Source organism: Hoplias malabaricus, chromosome 2, assembly GCF_029633855.1.
Source record: "Hoplias malabaricus isolate fHopMal1 chromosome 2, fHopMal1.hap1, whole genome shotgun sequence".
Taxonomy (NCBI): domain Eukaryota; kingdom Metazoa; phylum Chordata; class Actinopteri; order Characiformes; family Erythrinidae; genus Hoplias; species Hoplias malabaricus.
The window spans coordinates 84063294-84075868 of record NC_089801.1 but is presented as its reverse complement, the minus strand read 5'-3'; the positions used below and the strand labels follow the sequence as shown (position 1 = coordinate 84075868).

At 40.9% G+C, this 12575-nt stretch overlaps 1 long non-coding RNA gene across 1 annotated transcript; it reads left to right on the top strand.

Moving 5' to 3' along the window:
- The first annotated feature begins 1248 nt into the window (after positions 1-1248).
- LOC136687450 (uncharacterized) lies at positions 1249-5017 on the top strand. Its single transcript, XR_010800472.1, has 4 exons — positions 1249-1343; positions 2883-2948; positions 3996-4063; positions 4830-5017. It is a non-coding gene; the product is annotated as an uncharacterized lncRNA (long non-coding RNA).
- Positions 5018-12575: the final 7558 nt, after the last annotated feature.

The window sequence follows — 12575 nt, the reverse complement described above, 5'->3', positions numbered from 1 at the left end:
GTGGAGGGAAGTTGAGGGATCTAGAGGGAAGTGCAGGGACGTAAAGGGAAGTGAAGGGACGTAGAAGGATGTAGAGGGATGTGGAGGGAAGTTGAGGGATGTAGAGGGATCTAGAGGGAAGTGCAGGGACATAAAGGGAAGTGGAGGGACGTAGAGGGATGTAGAGAGATGTGGAGGGAAGTTGAGGGATGAAGAGGGATCTAGAGGGAAGTGCAGGGACATAAAGAGAAGTGGAGGGATGTAGATGGATGTAAAAGGAAGTGAGGGACATAAAGGGATTTAGAGGGAAATGGAGGGATGTAGAGGGACATAGAGGATACTGATTGTGCTCCTCCCTTGTGCCCAATAATTCCGGGTTGACCCTGGACACACCACAACTTTGAACAGGACTAAATCTTTTATAGAAGACGAATACATTATTAATAAACCTAGAAATTAATTTATTATCAATTTGTTATATAGTAATTACATAATATTACTTTAGATATGTCTCAGAGCTCATGTTCTCTCACTCCGTCTGAATCATGACCACGCTCCACATGGAAGACCCACTCTATGGAGCAGGAACTGTTCCTGGGTGTTGTGTTCGAGCTCGGGTTTATTTCGAGCCGTCGTGGCATGTCTGGATCCCTCCCATCTCCGGCGAACGTTGGCGAGCCTCGATGTGTGATCCGTTCTCCACACTTTCGGAGGCGCGGCGCTGAAATATCTGCTCTCTCTGGAGCGGGAAGCGAGCGAGGGTCTCGGCTGGGCTCCCCCCGCTGAGACGCAGCAAGGAACGTGTGATGAAACCTGGACCGTGTGCTGAGCTTCGAAGAAATGGCTTTCATTTGCTTCCCTAATTAGACCTGGGACATGTGGTGTGGGTCTGAAGCCTCTCTGAGAAGTTTGAGGGATAACTTTGATGTTTCAAACTCATGAGGGTGTTCAGAGACCAATATCTGAGGGTTTTTTGTCGCTTGCTTTGATTTTAACACGTTATTACACTATTAAATGTGTAATTACTTTGTTGTTACATAGTGAACAAGGATTAGATTTGATTTAACTAAGTATTTACCTGTGGAAACTTGGATTTACACTCATCATGCACTCTAAAAAATGCTGGGTTATTTTTATAACCCAATTGCTGGGTTGAGCATGTTGGGTCATGATGTTGGGTTATTTTGACTTAAATTGGGTTAATAACAAGCAACCCAGCAGCGTTGGGTTGTGTATGCGGACCTGAAAGGGAACAGTCACGTCGTGCGTCAGAATAGGCGGGAAGCCGAGAAGCTCGAGCGAAAAGAAGAAACCGAAGCTGAACACCAGAGAAAGAAGGATTTCTTTTGGCCGTGAGCATATTTGTAAGTATTTTTTTTTAATTTACATAAATTTAACCGTTTTGTATTAATCGGGATCTTAGTTGAGTTCATGTTTCCGGTCAGCGAGTAAATCCCAGTTTCCTGACTAACGGACATTATCATTCTGCCGAAGGAAATAAAGACCCAGGCTAACGTGACTATCTACCTAAGTCAGGTTGATTTTTACTAAACCTATATTTATAATGTTTATCGCTGTATCTTTTAGCGTACCCAATTACTGTTTTTATTAACATTGGCGTTGCGTTGATGTTATTTCTTGCCTGCTAACGCTAGATCAGTTATGCTAGCGATACCTCAGATAAATGTCCTGCTCTGCGCCTCCGTGAGGTAGCACTAGCTAGCGTTAGCTGAGTTAAATAAGCTTCTGCCGTTCTTGGACTGATATGGCCCGTGTGTGGTAGCCTTAGGGTATGTCATGCTTTATTCCTATTGGGATGTTCGCTTTTTAAATGAAAGCCAATAAGCAAAAAAAAAAATCTGTACAGCACTCCTTCACCAGTGCTTGTGATTCCTTTGAAATGAATACCTCCTTTGCTTTTTTTACTTATATGAAACGAGTGATAAAAATCACGATGTGAAATCAGAAAATAGCTTCCCATCGTCATATTGGAATTTTCATTTCCACCTTAACACTAGAAGCATCGCGCTTATTTGACCGACTGAGACCGGAGCAAAGAGAGCCGCTGGTTTGACAGCTGTGACTAAAGTCTCCCTTCCGCACCAAAACCAACACAACACACGGAGTAAAGTCAGTCACAGGCTCAAATACACACCGGCTCTCTGTGCTCCTAGTGTTAAAATTGTCACTAGTCGAAGCTGATGTCGCCTTCCTTATTTATTTTTCCCCCTTCCACCTTAAATGCCATTTTCGGAAGACGTTTGCTTCTTATTCTCCATTTTTCGTATTCAAATGTTTATTTCTACCTTAAACCTGTCAGTATATGAGGCGAACATTGGCGTAATTCACTAGCTTCTTGTTTGAATTAGTAGTTCCATCTTAAAAAGGGTAACTGTGATGATTGTTAGCTTTTTAAAAAAGTCTATTTCCTCTTTTTCTTTGTTCAAAATGCATTAAACACCTTTTAATACCACTCGTTATATTTGTAAAAACACAAACCACAAATATTTTACCTTTTAATACCCTTTATTCCTCATGTACCTCTTATAAAACACGCACTACACTAACTTTAACTAGTTGTTAACAGGAGCTGTGTATGAGATAAATATATTTATCTTTCCTATTCATATTCATTAACGTTGCACCTTGAAACCAGACAATCGCACCCCAATATGGTGCCCACGCCAAAAAGATTGTCATTTCAACCCATGAACATGACGGGTACTCGGCAATGTGACATCAACTGCAACCCATTCATAAATGCGTAATACTATGTCAACAATATTATGTCAACACAGTGGATCATCTGGACTTTCTAACTTTACACATGGTGTTTTTTTATTTGGTCTTGTACTATGAAGTATTGTACATGACTTTCTAAAATGTTATGTTGATATCTGCAGTGACACATGGATGAATTTGTTCAAACGAAGACTGGAATCTTCAAACATTAATTCCTAAAATCGAAGGTATGTAAAATTTTTGTGTGCATCCTCTCTCTCTCTCGCTCTCTCTCTCTCTTACTCAATTTTAGTTTTGCAACAATGTATATAATGTTTAAGGACAGTGAGTTTTCAGTGAGTTTTCAGGTATAGACGTTTTGTCTATACACCAAAAAAAAACAAGGTTTTGTCTCGGTTTTGGCCTCCCATCCCCACACAGGTCACTGAAAATTGAGATTTTGCAAAAATGCTCTCCCAAGGTGGAGACTTTTAAAAACATGGTTGTCACTATGCTCACGTGGATGAGGAAAACTGAGACAGCACATCTGTCTTTGTCTGAAATACAAATAGCTTTTCACTTTCTCTATATTAAATTACATCAGTCATACACTACACTGTGCACAAGCAGATAGCAATAGATTTCAGATTCCCACATATGAATAAATATAAATGTTGTATTAGGAATATATAATGCACTGTTAAGATTTAGATTCAGTAAGTTAATGACGTGCGTAGTGCAGTACATAGGGAGTATTGAGTAATTTGGGATTAAAACTCAGGCTTCATGGTGTTTTGATGTCCCGCTTAAAGGGAATGTCTACATTTGTTGGAAAACACAGTTCTCTCCGTTTTGTTTACGTTCGTAAGTTTTGCGTTTTTTAAGGTAATACGCCATGATTGAGGGGGAGAAAAAGTTTTATTCTTTGTTTGAATTACCACAGAAACACATTTGTAACTCGAGTAGTTAAGTTTTGTAGCGCTTTCGGTAATTAAATTCTTTACTCTCCTTTTCAAAATAAATTTTTTTTTTCATTAAAAGACAAGTGTCGTTTTTAATATTACACAACAGTTACCTTAAAAATCAGTGATGACCTTTAAATGACAACTATTTGGTACACAACACTTTAAACTTTTGTACGCATATTGAGGTCTGTATAAAGCATGTATTTGTCCCCAGAGCACTGACCCGGAAAGTTTTGTTTTATATTTAGGTTTAAAATCATTTATTTTTTATATAAAAAAAATATATATAAATATATTTAAAAAATGTATTTTATTACCTCTACTCTTCAGCGTCTGCTGTGACTGTGGACAGGGCTATGCAAGAGTGGCTTAAGAACAACATTCATCCACCAAGCCAGGTTAGACAATACATGAAGGTGACTGCAATCCATAGAGCTAACGGATACGGGAGAATCGGACCAAAACAGTTGTAGAAATACTACAAGAATATCCACGTCTGTTGGACACCGCATATGGAGAGAGATTAGTCTCAAAATACTTTACAAATGCGTAAATGTTAATCCACAAATTAAACACAAGTCATAAATTTTTCACTGTTCACAAATGAACAGATCCCAATCTGTGTCTCACAGTCTGCAGTTTGTACAAATACAGTTACATTCATAAACACACGTGTTTGTTTTTCATAGACATATCACAATTTTATGCAAAAATAAATACATTTGTTTAAATTTACATTGTAAATATTTGTAAAGTCGAAGTCTCGAATTTAAAATTTATATAATTGTTGACTTTTTTATTCTTATGGGCTTTAGACAATTACATTTAAAGCATTTTTATTTTAAATGTGCGAACATGGGAAAAATATCAGTAAAATATAATGTAAAGTTGGGATAAACATAACAAAGAAAGGCAACTGATATGCTATCAAAGCTAGCATCTGTCCAAACATATCATTACTCTAAAAGCTTACAAGTGTCCAGGCTGTAGGCCACAAATGTGCAGGTGCTTTTTATTTCTGTTATATAGTACAAACGCTTAACCTATTGTGGACTGTACCCTGGAATTCCATGTGAGTTAGTTTGTGATTTTGTTAATTTATTCACTCATTCATACATTAATTCAATTTCCTCTTTCCCACCTTTGCTCAACTTGTTTTCCTAGGTTGGAAGTAATATGGCTGAGTATTTAAGACATACCAAGGACACCAGGGAGCTTCCATATGTTCGGATGCTTGGGGACTGCAGTCGTTGTTCTCAAGCTTTTGTAATCATCAGTGGAGAAGCTCTGGAGCAGAGCACACTACTGAGAGCAGTGGATGTTTGCTTCAAAGCATTTTACGTATTTGACCTCCAATATCTTGTTGTCATTTATTAATTGTATTTTCAATAACATTTATAACCTGAAGAAAAATAATTTTAGCTTGTTTATTGTGGACTTCTGGACTAGATGTTTTTCTTGGTAAATTATTTTGTGTTGCTTGATTCTCCTGTTGTCCGTGTGTATAAACAATATAAATACACTTTACATTTTATTTTTGAATATTTTAAATGTATAAAAATCTACAATACTTTGATAACTTGACTATTGTACGTATGTCTTTTATTCCAGCTAGACGCTGATTATATTTTTATTTTTGTTTGTTGGCTTATTAATAAAAATATTCTGGAATAATATTTGTGTGCATGCTTGAATTAAATGGATTAAAAATGAACCAACCCAAAGGTTGCCGTAACCCCACAATATAGTTGTTTTTACCCAATAGTGGGTAGTTCCACTTCCTACAGAAGTGAGGGCAAACGTCATTGGTGTCGTCATTTCCGGCTGACAGTTCGCGCGCTCAGTTTGTTTGTTTGCTTGCTGCTGTTTAGTACTGTTCCTAAGCTCGTTACTTAAAATCTTTACTGTTAATACCTTGTTAACTTATCCTTATTAGTTGTGCTTAGTGTTAGTTGTACACTGTTAAATACCACTACCATTTTATTATTGTTGTTTTCATATTAATAACTTCTCTCAATTAATAACTCCTTCTCTCCTGATTATGGCGACCGCGGAGGAGCGATCTCTTTCCAGGCTCAGCACGGAGCTCGAGCAGTTGGGCCGCTGAATTCAGCGTCTCCTGGAGAAGCAGACGGAGCTCCAGCGGGAGAAGACGAGGCTCGAGGCCGCCCGCGATGCCTCCTACGCGGCCGTTGGCACGCCAGCTCCTCCGTCGCGACGGCTCCCCGGGACGCCCATCTTCACTCCAGCCCCGAGCTGGGAGCGTCAGCGTGGGCGTGGGAAGCCGAGGTCGTCTCCCCCTCTACCGCAGCCAGTCTTCACCTCTACTAACCGGTTTGAGGTGCTCAGCTCCTGGCCCTCAATTGCACCGAAAACTAAACAGGGCGGTACTCTTATCATCGGCGACTCTATAGTTAGACATTTAAGAGTCTCAGGCACAAAGAGTAAAGCTACTGTGTCCTGTCTTCCAGGTGCTCGTGTCCTGGATGTTGCCAGGCGACTTCCCTCGGCGCTGCGGCAGCGTGAGGATCTCGGCACCGTCGTTCTCCACGTGGGGACGAACGACACTTCCGCCCGCCGCAGCGAGGTCCTGAAGGAGCACTACCGTTCGCTTCTGGATACCGCTCGGAAGAAGACGGACGCCAGGATCGTCGTCTCCGGCCCCCTACCCACCTACAGACGAGGATGTGAGGCGTACAGCAGGCTCTTCGCACTCCACTCCTGGCTCCGGGTTTGGTGTGGCACTGTCGGCGTGGACTACGTCGACCACTGGGAGTGTTTTCGGGAACGTCCTGCCCTCTACCGCCGGGATGGGCTTCACCCTAGTCGTCTAGGTTCTGCAGTTCTCTCTGGGAACATCGAGGATGTTCTTCGCCAGGCTTGACTAACCCCACCCACCAGCACAAACCAGGCAAGTAGATTACACAGCGAACAGGTAAGTGATTTTAAGGATACACTTACAGATAATGGCCATTTGTTTGCCCATAGTAAGGGAATATGTACAAAGCTTGCTTTAAGAAATATAAAAATTTGTTACAGTATCAAGACTGTGTCTGTCCCCCGAATCAAACTTAAACCCAGAAAATATCAAACAGCGTGCCCCAATAACCTAATCACTATTAAACCATCAGAAACAGAGGGTAGTATCATCCCCACAGACCTAAAGTTTGGCCTACTCAATATAAGAGCACTTAACTCTAAAGCAGTCATTATACATGAAATAATAATGGATCAGAAACTTGATGTTTTATGCCTTAGTGAAACTTGGGTCAGAAATGATGATTATTTAGCACTAAATCAAGCCACTCCTACAGGCTATAAATATGTACACAGCCCCAGACTGACAGGCAAAGGCGGTGGATTATGTATAATTTACAAAAATAATTTAATTATTAACCAAAAACATGGTTACAACTGTACTTCCTTCGAAATCATGTACATTAACATACTTAACCCCGCCACAAATAAGAACACTATCTCCTTATTAAACATTTATAGACCACCAGGGCCCTATTCAGAATTTATAAAAGAATTTGGTGAACTAGCTGCTAATTTAGCAGTGTCATGTGATAAGTTAATAATTGTAGGAGACTTTAACATTCATTTTGAGAAAAGTGATGATCCCCTAAAAAAGGCGTTCACATCAATCATAGATTCTGTTGGGTTCACACAAAATGTATCAGGTCCTACTCATTATTGTAATCACACACTAGACTTGGTTTTGTCCCTGGGCACGAACATAAAAAACCTAAATATTCTCCCTCAGTCTTCCACAGTCTCAGACCACTACCTAATTTCATATGAACTGAGTTTAGATATTAAAAAAATGTACATGCCCACATTATTATCTAAAGCGCTCACTAACCCCATCTACAGCCCCTAAATTTACTGAAAACATCACTGATTTATTGACCTCAGTCAGTAGTCCAGCAGACCCACTGGAGCTGGATAGACTAACGGACTACTTAGATAACACTCTTCGATCAACTTTAGATAGTGTAGCACCGCTGAAGCGTAAAAAGCTACAACAGAAAAAACTCGCTCCCTGGTATAATGAAGAAACACTCACCTTAAAACAAACCGTAAGGAAATTAGAGCGGAAATGGCGGTCGACTAAACTGGAAGTATTTCACTGTGCCTGGAAAGACAGCCTTATCCAATATAGAAAGGCACTCGTCAGTGCACGTTCAGCACATCTGTCCTCACTGATTGAAAATAATAAACACAATCCTAGAGTACTCTTTAATGTAATCTCTAAACTTACAAACAATCGGACAGCTACTGATCCACAGATCCCAGCCATTCACACCAGCAATGCTTTTATGGACTTTTTTAACAATAAGATTGAAAATATTAGACAAACAATAAATACCATATTACTAAATCCAGCCTGTCTGTCATCTGGTGTGGATGATATAGAACAAAACATAGAAGAAAGACTAGAGGACTTTGACCCACTACCACAGCTAGAACTGGAGAAAATCATCTATTCGTCAAATTGTACGACCTGCACACTTGATGCAATACCAACAAAACTATTTAAAGAAGTATTACCAGTCATAATCAATCCCATTTTAACAATCATAAATTCATCCCTTAGACTAGGTCACATACCCAAAGCATTTAAACTAGCAGTTATTAAGCCCCTAATCAAAAAACCGAATCTTGATCCTAGTGTACTATCCAATTACAGACCCATCTCTAACCTTCCCTTCATATCTAAGATCTTAGAAAAAGTTGTGGCCCAACAACTTAGGTCATACTTGCATAAGAATAACATATATGAAAAATTTCAATCTGGTTTTAGGCCACACCATAGCACCGAAACAGCTTTAGTTAAGATAACAAACGACCTTCTTCTCGCCTCTGATCGAGGCTGCGTATCCATGCTAGTTCTACTAGACCTCAGTGCAGCTTTCGATACAATTGATCATACTATTCTGCTAGAAAGATTAAAAAACATGGTTGGAATAACAGGAACAGCCCTATCATGGTTTAAGTCTTACCTCACAGATCGCTATCAGTTTGTAAACGTAAATAATGTTTCTTCTACTCATACAAAAATGAGATTTGGAGTTCCCCAAGGCTCCATTTTAGGACCTTTACTATTCATATTATACATGCTGCCACTGGGCAGAGTTATTAGCAGGCATGGCATTACCTTCCACAGTTATGCAGATGACACACAGTTATACATATCAGCCAAACCAGATGACAAACCTACACTAAAGAAAATGGAGGACTGTGTTAAAGAAGTGAAGCATTGGATGTCATACAATTTCCTTCTGCTAAACAGCGACAAAACCGAGGTTCTCCTTCTAGGTCCAAAACCTGCTATAAATAAGGTATCAGATTTAATACATAATTTTGACTTCCCTGTTCTCCCGAGCTCATCAGCTAAAAATCTGGGTGTTATAATTGATTCAGATCTATCATTTGATCAGCATACAGGTAACATTACAAGAATAGCTTTCCTACATCTTCGGAACCTCGCTAAGTTAAGAAATTCCTTATCCCTCCCAGATGCGGAAAAATTAATTCACGCTTTTATTACATCAAGATTAGATTATTGCAATGCACTTTTATCAGGATGCTCCAGCAGAAACCTGAGTAAACTCCAGTTAATTCAAAATGCTGCAGCCAGGGTCCTCACTAAGACTAGAAAATTTGATCATATCAGTCCAGTCTTATCGGCCCTTCACTGGCTTCCAGTTAAATTCCGTATTGATTACAAAATTCTTTTACTCACGTATAAATCCTTACATGGTCTCGCCCCTGAATACCTGCGAGACCTCATCACACACTATGAACCACCAAGATTACTCAGATCTCAGGGCGCCGGCCTCTTACTAGTACCCAGAATTCATAAGACTTCAGCGGGGGGGAAAGCCTTCTCCTACAAAGCCCCTCAGCTCTGGAACAATCTTCCAGCTAGTGTTCGGGACGCAGACACAGTCACTATGTTTAAGTCTAGGCTCAAAACACACTTGTTCAGTTTAGCCTTTGGCAACTAACCTCTGTCTAGTTTAAGGTTGTCGTTTCAGGAACTCATGGACATGGAGAATCAGGGTAAACCTGGATGATGTGCTCACAATTTCTCTTGCTTGGAACGAAAGGATGTCTTTGCCTGAGCTCCTTCTGGTTTCCCTACTCCCAGTCTGTTACAGTCTGATCCGTCACTACACTAAAATATTCACATGCTCTTATTCTCTGCTGCACTCAACTAAACTAACTGCTTCCCTTTTACTGTTTTACTGTTTTTTTCTGAGAGAATGGTGGCCCACTGATGGAAGACTGTTTGCTGGATTCTCCTGCAGACCAGACCAGCTGCTCACCTTATTATTATTATTATTATGTAGCATAATGACACTTCATTGGTGATCATTTAAAATTCAATCTATAGTTTGATCAGAGGAGGATGGGTCCCCTTTGTGAGTCTTGGTTCCTCCCAAGGTTTCTTCCTCCAGCCTCGAGGGAGTTTTTCCTTGCCACTGTCGCCTTCGGCTTGCTTGCATTGGGCTTTTATTTAAATGTTCTGTTTTGAAACTGTGAAGCTGCTTTGTGACAACGTCAGTTGTAAAAAGCGCTATACAAATAAATTTGATTTGATTTGATTAGTGGGTCAATGTCAATAACCCAGCCTGTTGGGTTAAACTGGTAACCCAGCATAGCTGGGTTAAAATAACTAATGCTGGGTTTGTCCCTATTTGACCCAGCGCTGGGTTGACAAATTGAACCAACTTGGGTTATTTCAACCCAACCATTTTTTAGAGTGTGTGTTTACTTGAGTTGCGTCATGTGATTGGGCGCCATCAAATTCTCACAGCAAATGGGAAAATGCATCTTGGGTCAAGTATCAGTTAAATTTTTAACACCCTTCATTACGAACAGTCCAAGCTAGGTTGAGGGTTCATTTACTGTGCTAACAGCATGTTATTACATCATGACCTATGTAATTACATTGTAATTGCATTGTGATTGAGGCTAATTCAATTTATTCTTTCTAGAAATGGGTATTTACACTTCTCACACGTTTCTTCATGTGAATGATGTAAATAGAGATGCATCATGTGGGTGGGTGCCATCAAATCCTCACAGCAAATGTGAAACTGTAAACTGTTAAATGTTGGAAGAATGAATTTAACACACACCATTTATGTACAAATCTTTTTACATAAGTAAACATCTCATACACACACACACACACACACACACACACGGTCTAATCTGGTGGTTGCTGTTTATCCTCACGTCTCATGGAGGTGATTAGCGTCAGTAATTGCGACATTAATCAGTCTGACGGCGCGGACTGAAAGCAGACCCTCGCTCTCTTGGGGACCACCACAGCGAAGCCCTGCCGGCGTGGTGCCAATATCTTGTGGTCTAATGTCATTACAAGACACATGACTCAAATCATGGACAGACGAGATACATAATATGGTTGCTATGGTATTTTAGGTGGTTGTTAAGGTGTTCCAGGATGTTGATGTGGTAGTTGCTATGGTATTTCAGGTAGTCACTAAGATACTGCAATGTTATTGCTAAGGTTTAATTTTGTGGTTGCTATAGTATTCTACATGTTGGCTAAATATGTTCCAGGTTAACCAAACGACTCTAGAGGACATCAGCTAACGTTAGCCCAACGAATCTAGAAGACGTCCGTTAACATTACCCCAATGACTCTAGAGAACATCTGCCATTGTTAGCCCAATGGCTCTAGAGGACGTCCGCTAACATTAGCCCAACGACTCTAGAGGACGTCCGCTAATGTTAGCCCAATGAATCTAGAGGATGTCCACTAACATTAGCCCAACGGCTCTTGAGGACGCCTGCAAACATTAGCCCAATGAATGTAGAGGACTTCCGCTAACGTTAGCCCAACGGCTCTAGAGGATGTCCGCTAATGTTAGCCCAATGACTCTAGAGGAAGTACGATAATGTTAGCCCGATGACTCTAGAGAATGTCCGCCAATGTTAGCCCAACAGCTCTAGAGGATGTACGCTAATCTTAGCCCAACGACTCTAGAGGGCATCCACTAACATTAGCCCAATGACTCTAGAGGACATACGCTAATGTTAGCCCATTGACTCTAGGAATGTCCGCCAATGTTAGCCCAACAGCTCTAGATGGCATCCACTAACGTTAGCCCAATGACTCTTGAGAACATACGCTAATGTTAGCCCAATGACTCTAAAGAATGTCTGCCAATGTTAGCCCAACGGCTCTAGAGAATGTCCGCCAATGTTAGCCCAACGGCTCCAGAGGACGTCCGCTAATGTTAGCCCAATGAATCTAGAGGATATCCACTGATGTTAGCCCAATGGCTCTTGAGGATGCCTGCAAACATTAGCCCAATGAATCTAGAGGACGTCCGCTAACGTTAGCCCAACGGCTCTAGAGGACATCCGCTAATGTTAGCCCAATGATTCTAGAGGAAGTACGATAATGTTAGCCCGATGACTCTAGAGAATGTCCGCCAATGTTAGCCCAACAGCTCTAGAGGATGTCCGCTAACGTTAGCCCAACGACTCTAGAGGGCATCCGCTAACATTAGCCCAATGACTCTAGAGGACATACGCTAATGTTAGCCCATTGACTCTAGGAATGTCCGCCAATGTTAGCCCAACGGCTCTAGAGGGCATCCACTAACGTTAGCCCAATGACTCTTGAGAACATACGCTAATGTTAGCCCAATGACTCTAAAGAATGTCTGCCAATGTTAGCCCAACGGCTCTAGAGAATGTCCGCCAATGTTAGCCCAACGGCTCCAGAGGACGTCCGCTAATGTTAGCCCAATGAATCTAGAGGATATCCACTGATGTTAGCCCAATGGCTCTTGAGGGTGCCTGCAAACATTAGCCCAATTAATCTAGAGGACGTCCGCTAACGTTAGCCCAACGGCTCTAGAG